The sequence below is a fragment of the Balearica regulorum genome, chromosome 7 (genome assembly GCF_011004875.1).
Source record: "Balearica regulorum gibbericeps isolate bBalReg1 chromosome 7, bBalReg1.pri, whole genome shotgun sequence".
NCBI classification, from domain to species: domain Eukaryota; kingdom Metazoa; phylum Chordata; class Aves; order Gruiformes; family Gruidae; genus Balearica; species Balearica regulorum.
In genome coordinates this window covers 24,801,000-24,815,273 of record NC_046190.1, presented here as the reverse complement: position 1 = coordinate 24,815,273, position 14,274 = coordinate 24,801,000, and positions in this window count along the sequence as shown.

Below are 14,274 nucleotides of genomic sequence, written 5' to 3'. Positions count from 1 at the left end.
CAGAGCAAAAATAATCTTCAAAGGACAAATGAAAGGTGCAGCTAATCTTCCTGAAAACTAAACAATTAAACACCCTCTGGAATCATTCTCACTGAAGAGCTGGGGTGCATCCTGATCTCAAGGACGTGCTCTCCGCTCACAGGGAATTCCTCTTGCTTTAGCCAGCATGGGATCGGCAGAAATTCCTCCTGATACTTGACTGACTGCTTCCGTGGCTCTCCTGACGGCTCAGGGTTCAGGTGGTGGGCTCAACAGGAATGATCTGTGCTCTGTGAAGGGCGAATGAGGCTCCTGGGCACTTTCTGCACTCCTTCCTGGTGGGCTCAAGTCTCCCAAGTCACTAGCTTAACCCCACACAGAGGTTTCAGAGGAGGCTAAGCACCCTTGTGAAATAGCTTCAATTGTAAGTGAGGTTCAAAATGGTGTTTGCTGCAGAGGTTTTAATCTGGAGGAATGCTAGTAATGTAAAAAAACCTTCTGTCATTGAAATTAGTGGGAAATCTTCTAATGTGGGCTGTGCTCAGGTCTCTGTCTCCCTGTTCCAGAAGGTATTTCTGTTTTGCTTATGCAATGACAAACATGCACTCTTGCTCTCATCGAGTACAGCACAGCTCAAATACTTTGATGTGAAGTTATGGTGGTGAAACAGATTTATACACAACCAAGCACCTGTAAATTAAAAAAACCTGGGTTTCTAACCCTGAAGTAAAGCCTGTCCCCAAGGCCTGTTTTCCTACGCATGCTTTAAGGTCCCTCTGCAATACTGGCGTAGTGGAAAGAAGATGAAAAGGAGAAAAAAACCCCAAGGCCTTCAACCTTTAATACAGTTATAGAAGAGCCAGCTACAGACCCAGATGACGCTGCTGAAATAATATATTCCAGAGTCTGTCAGCTGAGTCCTGCTGCTGTCAAAGTATGTCCCGTGCACATGGCCACAGCTGTTGACTTCACTATTAGAAGAGGTCAGCATGAAGGAGAAAAGAAAGGTATTAAAAAGATGATCAACAGTAAGTGGAAAAAAACGTTCAACAATTGCATGGCCTCATTTGTACTCTTATATTATTCTGATAAAAAGACAGACCGTGCAGTGCCCATTTCATAAAACAGCAATGGAAGATTGGCCTCTGCAGCAATGCGAGGAGCCATTTCACTCTCAGCTAAGTACTTTTAAGAGACCAGGCTGACAAGAAAAACTTCTCTTTGCCTCTGTTATACCTGCCTAGTGGCTACTGACCAACTGTCCTCCTGCACACTGAAAGCACACTGTGTTACCACATTGCATACCCTACCTGGGGGGTTCTGGAGTCAGACATCGCAATTGCCAAGTCCTGCTCAGGCTTTGGAAAGCCCAGATGCGGTACTGCTTGCCCAGCGCGGGCTGAGGCTCCAGCAGAGCCAGGCAGCGAAGGACTGTGCATTCAACAGCAAGAGCGTCCCCTCCGTTTCGTCTGGGTCTGAGACCAGTTTCTCACGACAAAGGGACATCATTCAATCTTTGGCTTCCCTGCTGAGAGAATGAAAAGTTAATTCACACCACTGATTTCCCAAAGACGGATTCCTTAACTCATTAAAACTACCGCTCTGCTTGTTACAAGTTTGTCTCACAGCCAGAAGACCTTTTCTCACCATGATGGCTGGTACAAAGGGAAAGGCACTGTCAGCCTGCACACCGTATCTGTGTGATCTCTCACGTGCTTTATTTCAGCATTGTTTCACATGCCTTCAAAGAAATGGCCATACCCCACTTTTTAAATTCTAGTGTACATCAGTTCCAGGTCTGCCTGCCAGGTTCGATAACACTGTCCCCTCTGCAGACAGGAGCACAGAGTGGGGAGCCAGACGTGCACGAGATGCTCGCAGAGCTCCCTTCCCCTCGCAGTCAGGCTCTAGTCAAAGCAGGTATGATTTTCAACCCATGATCACTGAGGGCTCAGAAAGTCTATCTTCCCACTTCCCTAACCCACTCCTGTATGCTGCTTTACGGCCTATCCTACAGCATCATCAGTAACCACGTTTGGGTACTAGCTGCTGCTAGTGAAGGATCTTCGTGAGATAAATGTGCAGAGTGAAAGAATGCTTTCTTCCCTTCCGCTTGCCTATCTGCGGAAGAGGACAGGCTGCTTTCGATATTTTTCAGTGAGAAGAGGGATCAAAAAGTCCCCCCTTCACCATGGCAAGGAGCCTCATGTCTTTTGCAACTGCTGTTACAGAGTTTATCTTGTAGAAGACCATGGCTTTAGGAGTTGATGGATGCATTCAAGTCCCACCCTAACAGGACTGTCATTGGAAGGGGGTGAAAGGTCTACGCCATATGCTGAGAAGACAACAGAGGTGGAACGTAACCATCCACACGTTTTCTTCGGATTGTGTTGGGGGGCTGAGCAAACATCTGGCATGCCCAATCTATGATGATTTGAGAGGCCCAAAAACTGGACAGAGGCATAAACCACTAGTCAGCACAAAGGCTAAGGAAAGGAAGAGTCTGGAGAAGCTCTTTGGCTCCTCTGCTAGATCAGGCGGCCATTATTTCTGTTGTCTATTTGATGAAATCTTTAAGAACCAAATCGTGCTGGAATTATATGATACTAATCAAATCTCCTGGGCCATAATTCTCACTCTGACATTTTATTTGGCTCACAGCCTTGAGTTAATCACCACTCCCTGCCTCAGTTTCCTCACAAACAGGAATGGATACATTCAAATTACATTCACCTGAAAGGCACACGGTAAAATTTAATTAAGCTCTGAAAAGCACTCTGCAATTGTGAGATGAAAAGGTGCCATTAAAGGCTTCTAGTATTATATTTCACTAAGACTCTCAGAAATATTTTGGATGGAGTTAAAGAGAGAAAATAAAAGGGGAATAAATCATAAACATTGCAGAATAAATGCTGTCCGCCCCTTCTTATCTGTAACTCACGAGGCATATAGATTACATCTAAATAATCCTTTGTATGAAAAAAAACTGTCCATACATTTGCACACAAGATGTAAGGACAATGCTGGTTTTATATGAAAGGGAATATACATGTTTCCTTGCACGCCCTCAGTGAAGTTAAAAGGGTTAATAAAATATAAATTGAGATCAAAAGAAATCTGAGGTGACATTTTGGCCTTGAGGCCTTCTCTTGGCTGTGGGAAAACAGAACGAGGCTGCTCTGCAACCTACAAGCTGAAGCACAATTAGTGCTGTTTTCAGACTGCATGGTTTTTTCTAGGTTAAATCTGTATAGATACGAACATATGCAGTGAAAGCACTATGAATTTAGTTTTTCCAGTGGAGAATTACTAAGTGTTAAAGATGGAGACAACCTGAGAAAATTCTAAGTTAGGTAATTAGAAGATTATACCCGCCCAGATCAGAACCAGATAAAACATTAAAATCATCATTATAAAATGCACTCAGAAGGGAAGGGCTTGGTGCATGTGTGCGCAGCTGCAGTGTCATGCACGCATCCTGAGGACAACTGGAGGCAGTTGGCCTTTCATCTTTTGACTCAAGACCTCCCCGAGACCTATGCATTACAGCATGAAGAACCACACACTCTATCAAACATCGTTATTTACATAACACATGGCAGGGAGTGGTTATGGAATAAATCAATACTTTGTGATATTTGTTACAAGCCACATGGCACAGCTGAGCATTTCTAAGGTCTTACCCAAGGTCTGGCTTAAAGGGAGCTTGTTACAGCTATATTAAAATTGCCTAGTAAGTGAGGTTCCCAGATAACTGCACTGAGCCTTTTTTTTTTTTTTCCCCTCTCTCCTCTCCACTAGACTGTAGCTTAGTGAGGGCAGGGCTTTTATTTACAGACGAGCTCCTGATCTGACCCTCTCCAACATAGACTCTTTTTCTGTGTAAACTACAAGCTGATCTCCTTTCCTTGCAGCCACCCTCCCAGTAAAACTGATTCCTAAGCATAGCTGTGATTACAGCTGCAGACAATTGCTCTAGATTCAGTGATATACCTCTTAAAAAAAACCCCAACATGATTTTTCACTACTGAGACTCAGTGTGTTTTGGAGGTAGCAGTGTGGCTGCACAGCGGGACACTGGTATGGTCCTCCCTTGGGTCTCTAGGGTAGGAGGTTTATGTGAAAGTGGAACTTCCAGAGGACAATGAAGGTACCCATCTTTCTATTGAGTATATGAAGAGCCTAAACACCTAGCTTACACACACAAGCTAGATACCTGGATTTTGACTATGTGAATGCTGAATACCCTGCACAAAAAGCTTTGTATAATAACTTACCATGATGCCTGAACAGCACTATCTGACCATCGCTTTCCTGTGGTCTTGGAAATTAGACTTTGGTTTAAAAACACAATCAGGGAACCCAACTAACCTTTCCAGTTACATTCTGCCAAAGTACATTCATTAAAATCTCCAGTTTGGTGAAGACTATGTTTTAGAATACTAACGATGCTTAAAATACGATGTTATCAGTTCCAAACACCAGAACAGCTGAATGCGTGGCAACACTCAATAAACTGCAAATTCACTGGGATAAAGTCCACGCTTTCACTTTGTGTTTGCTCAGCACCTCGCACCCCGTTCATGATTAGGCCTAATAAAGTATCTAAAATACAAAGTGGCAGTAATTGAGAAATATGAACCATTATACTGAGGATATAGCTATTAAATAATAATCTAAAAGCCACTAAATATAAATTCCTCTCAGAATGCAGGAGACAGCTTGCGTTGTGTAAAAAGAAAAACAGTAGACAAAATATCTCATTATGTTCTTTCTTCTGTAGTAAGAACATAGGCAATCACAAAAGGTAAGAACATAGGTAATCACAGTTCATAAAGATTTGTTAGCCCAGTAAGGAATCACCACTGAACTCAAACAAGTAAAGGAAAAAATAACCTGCAAGAACCGTGAGGTTGCGTGAAGCAGAAACAATGAGGTTGCATAAGAAACTTGCCAGACAAACTCTTACTAAACTGCCAAGCAGCTAAATTTAAAAAAAAAATACATTTAAAAAACGGATGTATGTAGGATACAGTACACGTTAGTAAATCATTTAATGGAACCTCACCTGAAATGTTCAACTATCTTTGTTTAGATGCTACCATAACACTGGGTCTAAAAAACTTTTAAAAATCAGCTTTTTCTTTATTCTACTGCTCAGAGTTCATACATTAGTCATCTGCTGCCTCAGCTACATCAAACTTTTTTTTTTTTTGTCTCACAGCTTTCTTACTCCCTTTGTTTCAATGGCCATTTCAAATATTTTTCTCTTCTCATGCTGCTCCTTGATTTCTACTTCTTATAAATCAAGTTCAAAACACCATTTTAGAGCACTGTGAAACACTGCCCTTGGACCTTTTTCTTTACTACTTCTTTCCTGTTCCTGCTCCTTAAAAGAACTATCAGGCTGCTTTGGATTATCTGAGTCTTCTTTTCCTACTATAGTCTTTATTTTTTCACCTATGGCATGAAGTATGTTTGCGACAGCCTTGAATTCACTTTTGCAAGAGACTTCCCATAGAAAATTCACATGGTTGAGTTGTACAACCATGCCCCCACTCCCTGTTTATGCTATTTCACACCTTTGAGATGTGTACAGACTCAATCTTTCAGAGCAAAGAAAGTATTAATTGACATCAGCAATTTCTGTTGATTAGTCTTATGCATATCCACAGCGTCATACACGCTAACCATACACAAACTCCCCCAGAATAAATGATTTGATGGAATTAAGCTTTGGGAAATTTGCAGAGACTGTGTTAAACTCAAGTTTTTAATATTTCAGTAATATTTTAAAACCACTGATCAGGTGATATGAAGAGCTGATACAGTAATTAAATTTGCAGATGATACTAAATTAGGAAGCGTTGCAAACATAAGTGAAGACAGAGAAATAACACGGAGGACCTCAGAAAGCTTAGAAATAAGAGCAGGAAATAACAAAATGAAATTCATCCGGGAAACATGCAAAGGTACGGTACATCTGGGGGAAATATTTCAAAATTAAATAGCAAAAGTAATCCGATCTTGTGGTTCAAGGTGTAAACTGATTGCCACAGCTGAAATAATCCTCTCAACCCTCCAGCTCAGCAACACATCACTGGCAAGGTACATTACGAAGGGTTTTGAAAGATCAGGCACAAGTTATTTTTGGAGGCAGGATGCCTCTCTCTCACAGAAAATCCTGTGCAACATCTATATTCAGGGAAATAACCAGGTTTATAGAGGCACGTTCCTGCTCTTGGGCAAGCAAAATATTTGCTTACCTCCCCCCTTTCATGCCCAACAGTTACCTCCATCACCCCGTTTGTATGGTTACTGACAATTCAGCACGGACCTATGACACAGCGGCAGTGGTACTAACGAGTTAGAACAGGTTGAAAAGAAGGGGGAAGGGGATGCCAGCCTAGTTAGAGGGTGAATTATCCAGGCTCTTCATATTTCCAACCTCTGAGAAACTGCCTCAGCTACTTTTCACTCTCAGCGGCCACAGGGGCTGCTATACCAGACAAGCGCTAATGTTGTCAGAGACACAGAACCAGATACTCTGTTGATGTCAGTCAGGGTTTTTCTGCTGACTTCAAAGAGAATAGCAAATTTAATGTGAGTTTGCAGTGAAATAGGATATTGAAATGCTTCGGTGCAGCTTAGTTTTCCATCCCCAGGCTTGCCACAATCAAGAACTAGAGAAGGGATGAGGCTTTGTATGGCATTGATAAAACCACAGCAAATATATCACAAAGCTTTGGCCCTTGAATGCCATCAACTCATAGAGAAGCTGGAAGGAGTTGAATGGAAATCAATAGCAATGAAGCATCTCAGACAGATGGACTTTGAAGAAAGTCACTATCTTCTTTTGTTACACATAAAACAAAAGACGAGAAATGTCATTAAAATAAATAAATTCATGATATCCCTATAGCAAATCACTCTCCTTCATAGCAGAGCTTCTGCTTAGGAATTAGCTTCCTAGTACAGTTCTAAACAAACAGCAGATATATCCTTACACATTCCCTGCCCAGTGCTTCCTAGATAAACAATCTGAACAGGAATGAAATTAGAGACCGAGATGAGTCATTGGTTTCACTACTCATTCATATCTGTTCATTGTCTAACCCACTCCCACCCCCCCCAATACGTTCAGTTGATTCAATATTATTAAATTCCAGAGGTGCGAACGGCTAGGCAATAGTTTAAGGAGTCTTTGCAGCTGGATTACCTCCCGTCACAGAAGCGTGGTATGGTTCCACACAGGCCAAGAACAGGATTTCAGAGAAATTAAATTGAGATTGAGTATCTTTTCAGATATATTTGCTGTACCACAAAGAACAAATAATATGCTTTTTCAGAAGAATTTTTGAGTCAATTTTACATTTTGTGTCAAGTTAAGTCGACAGCCTTTACTTCCATCTGAGGCATGTAGCCTCCTGCAGTGCAGCTATCCTTAAAAAGTCATACTAAAACATGTGCAATGTCCATTCCCTCCTGGTCTTATGGAAATTAGTTTTCTGAGGGTATTTCTGGTAGCAAATGGCAGGAAACAAAAAAGAAAAAACAATTTTTCTGAATAATCTCATTAGAACTGTTGTCAGCTTGTTACACTGTAGTGGCTTGGAAGCTCCAAGGAGAATATGTTAATGGGACTAAAAATGTCTAATGAAGAGATTGTTAACACGTAGGTACCAAGGGGATAAGGATGATCTCTAGTTAAGGACAATACTTGGGCTTTAAGTGATCTGTGGTCTGTTCCTCACTGTGCCACGTGCTTCCTGTAGAAATCTAAACAAATAGCTTTATACATACCTTAATTCCAGGTCTGTAAAGCCAGTACTCTCTCAGCCATGCCCTATTCATGCTGCGTGCTATGTACATGTACAGTACATCTCACAACAGGGGACAGATTTTGAACAGAGGAGAGAAGGTATTTCCAAAGCAGGTAATGCTATAACCAGCAACTGGCATTGTCACACTTCATTAGGCATGCATGTCTACAAAATCTTCTCCAACCAGAAGAGGGAGAAGATCTATGGTTTACAATTTCTGAACCAACAATTCTTTATGAATCACTTTGGGTGGGCTGAACTTGCCCTTAATCATCAAAACCTATGCAGAGGTTATGGGTAGCACCATGATGCACAATCAAATAGCTTTGGCTCTCCAAGGCATGTAGGCTTTCCAGCAGTCATGAACCCCCACCCTCCACAAGCTCTTTTTAGTATATAATAAGGTTGGGCATAAGGATGGAAATGCAATCATGATATAATAGAGGGTGGTGCCTGATGCTATCAGGGCTTTTAATATTAGTCTCATTGCTGTGGGGTCTTAGCACTTCCAGCTCAAGTTGGGTACTGGCATCATCCAACTGTCTGATAGAGAGACCTGCAGGCAAATTTGTGGTTATGAAACTTGAGATGAGCAGATCTTCTATCTGTATGATGAGCTAATTAAAAATTAATTTAAACATAGTCTGTATAAAGTGCTGAAGCATATAATGTGAGGTATAATCCTATGCTGGATTTGACAACCCACAGCTGCTACTACATAGTCAGTCTTTTTGGACAAAATTATGTGTTCCTGTGAGACTCCAATGAGAATTTTCCCTCACTGAGCCCTTCAGGTTCTGACTCCAGGATGCAGACTGAATGGTTGGCCCATGTGATTATGTGCAGAGATAAGGGTTCAGAGTTAGAGGTCGTTTGGCTGTGTTTGCGCAACCACAATGTTTCTTAGACTGAGCAACGTTCTACAGAGCAAACGTGGATACATCTGCTGTCCTTCCCCACATTCCTGGTTCCAGACTTTCTTCATGCTGAGCCAGCTTGTGTGTCTCAGCACTTTTAGTGTTGATGTATCCATAAACAAGATGAAAATATCTGTATCAGTAATAAGCACAAAAGGTATTTTGCCTGCAAGGCACATAGGCCTCTGGGAACCATGTGGAAAGCTGAAAGGCAAGCTCTGATTGCATTCCTCTGCCAATGAGTCTCAACTGGGACACAGATACACATGAGGCATCAGGAGCTGAGAAAGCAGAAATCGGAGTGGTAGGAGTGCACTCAGGAAGCCATGAAAGACAAAGAGCTCCAATTCTAACCCTCCTCTTGGACAGCTACCTACCACAAGCTGTAACTGAGTCCTGCCCCAAATCAGGTGCTAATTATTGTACTGCAGAGGCACTGGGACTAGTGGATTCTTCAATGTCTGTTCCTAGCAGCCAGGCCAAGACAATGATACGATACCACAGCACTGCTTGCAGGACCAGCTAGAGGAAGAGGTGTTCCCTTGCTTGTCTGTTCTTAACAACAAGATTGAACAAATACTGCAACGGACTTGTTAAAAGAAAATTCTGTTTCCGTTTTGAATGAGGACAACTGAATGGTTGCCTTGGCTTGGAGACCGAAAACCATATAAACATGAATCTAGCTATATGAAGCAAGATAGGAATAAAAGGATTGCTTCTGAATATACTTACTCAATATGATAATTTTTGAATCTGAAAACAACCACTATCACTTATGGTTCACTAAACGTAGGTACATTGGTAGTTTGTTTACTGTATTAATAAATAAAACATTTTCCTTCTTGCTTAACAAGCATATAAATTAATCATATAGAGATATAGCCTAGAAACACAATTAGGTAAGAATTCGCATGGTCACACTTACTTTTGTGGTGTTGGCAGGTAAAGAATCACTATGACTCTTGATAGGAATAGCCTCAAACAATCTGGGCAGAACAGAACAGCAATTGTGAAATAACACCCTACGTGCTTGAAAAAAAAACTTGCATATTTAGGAAGCTTTCTCAAACAACAGGAGCACGTTTGGCCTTTACCTGCCAGTGTTCCCAAAGCAGGAAAGGCACAGAGGTGCCAGGATTCTTTCTGTGCTGCAGTGCAGGAGCCCAGGGATCATGATCCTCTTGGATTAAGACAGACAACCATGAACTCTATCTGGCTGAGGCATACAGTATTTAATTTGAGAAAGAGTGTTCCATTATTCCCTTAAAAACTATTCATGCCAATTTTACACAAAGAGAAATTTTAGTCAAAAAAAGTTTTGAAGACCTGAATTCTCTGAGCAAATTTTTACACAATGCTGAATAATGAATTTCTCAGGAGCTGTCTAGAGTTCTCTTATAGTCCAAACTGTTCAACATGGAGGTTTATTGCAACAGTTTGCCGTAAGGAATGAGCAGAGTAAGGTTCCCATGGCAGTTAATTCAAGCTCAAAAACAGTTTTGAAAATCCACAGTTCAGTTGCCACAAATAGAGTTTTCCCCATATTCTTTTTTTTTCAGCTTCATTGGAAAGGGAAGAGTAAAATTATTTCACAGCAGCTTTCTTTTTAGGCTGTAGTTAGATACTTGGAGAGCAGTTGAATCTTGTGTACGGTCCATGCAAAAAGGGTGAGAGGTTTGAGGTAGAAGTGGATCAAAACCATTTAATTTTTGTATATTTCTCAGACTCCTCTGACACGGCCTTTCAGCCACACCTCTTTTCAAATTAAACTCCTGCTTAGAAATACTTCTTCAGCGTATCTTTTCAGAACATCCCTATATGTGATGGATCCAAAACACACAATGCCAACAACAGTCTTTTAGTTTCCATTTGCAGCAGCACCAATCTGGTATGTGGGGAATGTAAAACAGCAGGAGTATTTACAGGGAAGACATTAACTGTTTCAATGGATGGAGTGAAAAAAGGTCTCTTTTTATGTTGTAACTTTCTATACACATTAAGCATGTCTATATATTTCTTCTTTTTTTTTTTTCATGTGCTGAAGAAGCCATCTAACAAACTGAGGCCTAAACAGAAAGAGTATAGAAGCAGCTACAGTAAGGATGTGATTTCATGGTCAGCGTCATCTAGTTGAACTTCAAAAGGCTGCTGGAAGGGACAGACCTTCCTTTCCACCGCTTCACCTGTCTCTCCTCCATGCTTTGTATCAGCACGTGTGGCTGCATGCCTCAGCAGTCAGCCAGGTCTGCTCCCCTGTGCAGCTGCCTGCACAGCTGGATGAGTGCTGCTGCTGACACAACAGCAAGGACAGGGGACAGACACTCACCCTTTCACCACCGTTTCAGCAGCTTGGAAATAGATTAACCATGGCTGATACAAACCTACACCCAAGCACCACCCCTTTTTGGTGATGGAAGGAACCAGTAGATTCCCATGTTATTTGCTACACAACAACAAATCACATTACTGATAAAGAATAAGCATTTGGAATACCTGCCTTTATGATACTACAGTCATTACTAATACAAATGGAAAAAAATACAAAGTCAGAAAAAAATGTTTGTTCAAGAGACAAGACAATAAGTGGAAAAATTAAGCCAAATAAAATGAAATTCTAAGAGAAGGTTTTGTGAACAGAGAACTGTAAAGCTTGAACATTAATTTTTCATTACTCTCTCATCTTCCTCTCAGAGAATACTACTTCAAAAACTATATTTAATATTGGTGTTATGCTAATTCGCACTACATGAAAAGCTGGGTTAGGAGGCAGATCTAAACCAAATGGTGGAAAAGGCAATACACTAGCAGCTTCAGCAGGATTTGGAGGAAGCCTTTAATACTTGTTTCTTCCTACTGTCTATTTCCCACTCTCTGCTAAATTCACAAGGAAGACTGCAGAAATACTTCAAGACGTGTAAAAAGAAAAGTCTAGAGGACTACAGAATGAATAGTCCAAAATCAACTTTTTAGAAACAGAGTTTATTACTTTTGAGGAAAAAGAGTAATTTAAACCCATATCAGAGAAAGAATGAAATAATAGGAGAAAAAGGAACAGCTTCCTCTATGGCAGTTAGCACTATCCATTATCAGTGCCAAGATATCAGATTAGATAGATCACCACTCTGATCCTGAACGACTTCCATCCAACTCACTGCCCTTCACATCACCACCAGCGGCACGGGATCCTGCAAGACAGCAGGATACAGACACCAGCGCTCCGTTCTGCGGTAGGGTATGCCACAGCAGTTCCCACGGCCGTCAGGAGGAGCTCCGTGGATACCTGTTTCCAGGAAGGGTGCGGCAAAAGCACTTGGAATGCAACTACTGAAAGTTCAAGTCAACAGGTTTGGAAACTTGGCAAAGACAATGCAGAGAAATAACTCCAGGTTTGCAGGGCACCTGTGTGACTGGTATAAATCAGATGAGTACCACTCAGTTCAAGGGAACCTGCCAATACATGACAGATGAGCACCCGCTCCTTTGCAATGCTCCTCTGAATCTTGGTACCTGAACCACTTGGATCTGATCCAGCTTTCTAGTGCTTCCTCCAGGCCAGGAAGAAGGTGAAAACAGTGCAAAATATTCTGCTGTTGTCAGTGCAAAGAAAAATAAAATCACATTTGATCATGAACGTTGATCCTCCATTTTTTGCACAACAGCAAAGACAGGAAGAGGAACAGTAAAAAAGAATAAGGAATTTCCTCCCCTTCTTTCACATCCCTGCCATCTAAGTGCTTTCCTGCTGCTGACAGAAAAGTAAGTCAGGCCTGGATGAACCCAGAGGAGATACCCGGAGGCACCAGAGCAGTACCGGGCCCCTCCCGATGCCACAGTGCAGTTCAAAGCCTTGAAAAGCTCCAGAACTCCCACTGTGCTGTAGTTCAGCTCCCCACCCAAAGAGCTGTATACCTAGCAGCATACTCTCTTCTCAGCATGTCTCTACTATGACAGTAGGTCCGTATCTTCTCTGCCTTCTACCAGTATAGTCACATACTACTCTCATTGTGCACAAACAATAAGCATCTCTGCTCCTCCTGCCCGTTGTACCTCAGCTGCAGGTCAGTCCCAGCCAAAGGTCTTTATTTGCTGAGCTTTACTGACTGCTTCTGCCCCAGCTCACCCTTTCCATGTTCTTACTTTGACAGCTGCCTTTCTACGCAACAAGGTTGTCCTGAGGATTTTGGAGGCAATGGACCCTTAGTAAATGGGAGCCTTGATACTGCCAGAGAGATCAGATGTCACACCTTGAGATGCGGCGTCACTCCCACGCGTGCTGTGCGCACACAGGTCAGCAGCATAATGTGTGCGCTGATGTGCCCTGCGCTGGAGCTAGCAAATTTACTTTCCTGCATATTCACAGTAGCTTTTTTCCTAGCAGCCACTTCCACCAGTGTTGAAAAAGCACCCAGCTGATGTGAAATAACGGAGAAAGCTTTTCTGTGAGCTTTTCATATGAAGCGTGAGATTTTACTGGGCAGTTACAGAGGACATCTGGCAACTCCTTCACTAGCTGATGGGATCTGGAGACGTCTCCATACTGGCACTACAACAGACTCCTTAGTCTTGGACCTTGCAGTCTTCAGGCCTACCGACCAAAATAAGCATGAAATAAAGAGGTAAAATACAAAGAGGTCAAAAGCAAACCAAACCTTTTCAAAACATCACGGGACTTCATCCAAGTTTAGGAAGAAGTTCATTCCTTATGAAAGTAAAGACTCAAATACCTGGACTATTGAACTAGGCAATATATTGACAACAGCAATAGATGGTTCCTAGTTGCAAGACCTGGCTCTATTAATACAAGCATCCAAAACAACTGAAATTTTCAAGCATCTGGTTCAGCCTATTACAGAAAGCCAGGCAGGACCGAAACTCCGGATAGAGATTTGAATTTTACTGTATTTCAGAGCTGATGGTCAGAGAGTTCAAATATGGAGTTCTCGGCTTACTCTAGTATATCTTCAGTAAAACTATTGCAGTTCTCTAACCCCATCGCTTTCCCAAGATGCTGCTGTGGTGTGTGCTGAAGGGTTGGGAGGAGAAGGGAGCAGAGAAGGAGTAGAAAGAAGTTCCTCATTCTTCCCTATTGCCCTTCTTCCCGTTTTCATGGCTGCGTATTCAGAGGATTGTCTTCCCACAAGCAAATGACTACAGACAAGCTCACCCCAAATGTATGTTCTCTCATGTTTCAAGCACTTGCTCTCTGTTCTTGCTGAACGTTTAGTTACAGCATGAAAAATGGATATGTGGAATGAAGACATTTCCCCTTTGACTAGCACATTTGCAGAAGGTATGTCAAGGATCTGAGGCAAGGGGTATGGGCAAGCTTTCAAGAAAGTTTTTTCCCCCCCTTCTCCTTTGCTTGCTTATTCGAAGAGCAATAAATATCAAGCAGACAGGCCCTTCTCACAGTTACAAAGCCTACCTGTAACTGAGCTGGATAATTAGCAGCCTTGAAGATGATATATGACTTTCATTACCCTTTGGGACTGGAGACTAAATGAGGACAGAGCTAATTGCCGTGCAAAGCAGTTTGGCATGAATGAGAAAAATGC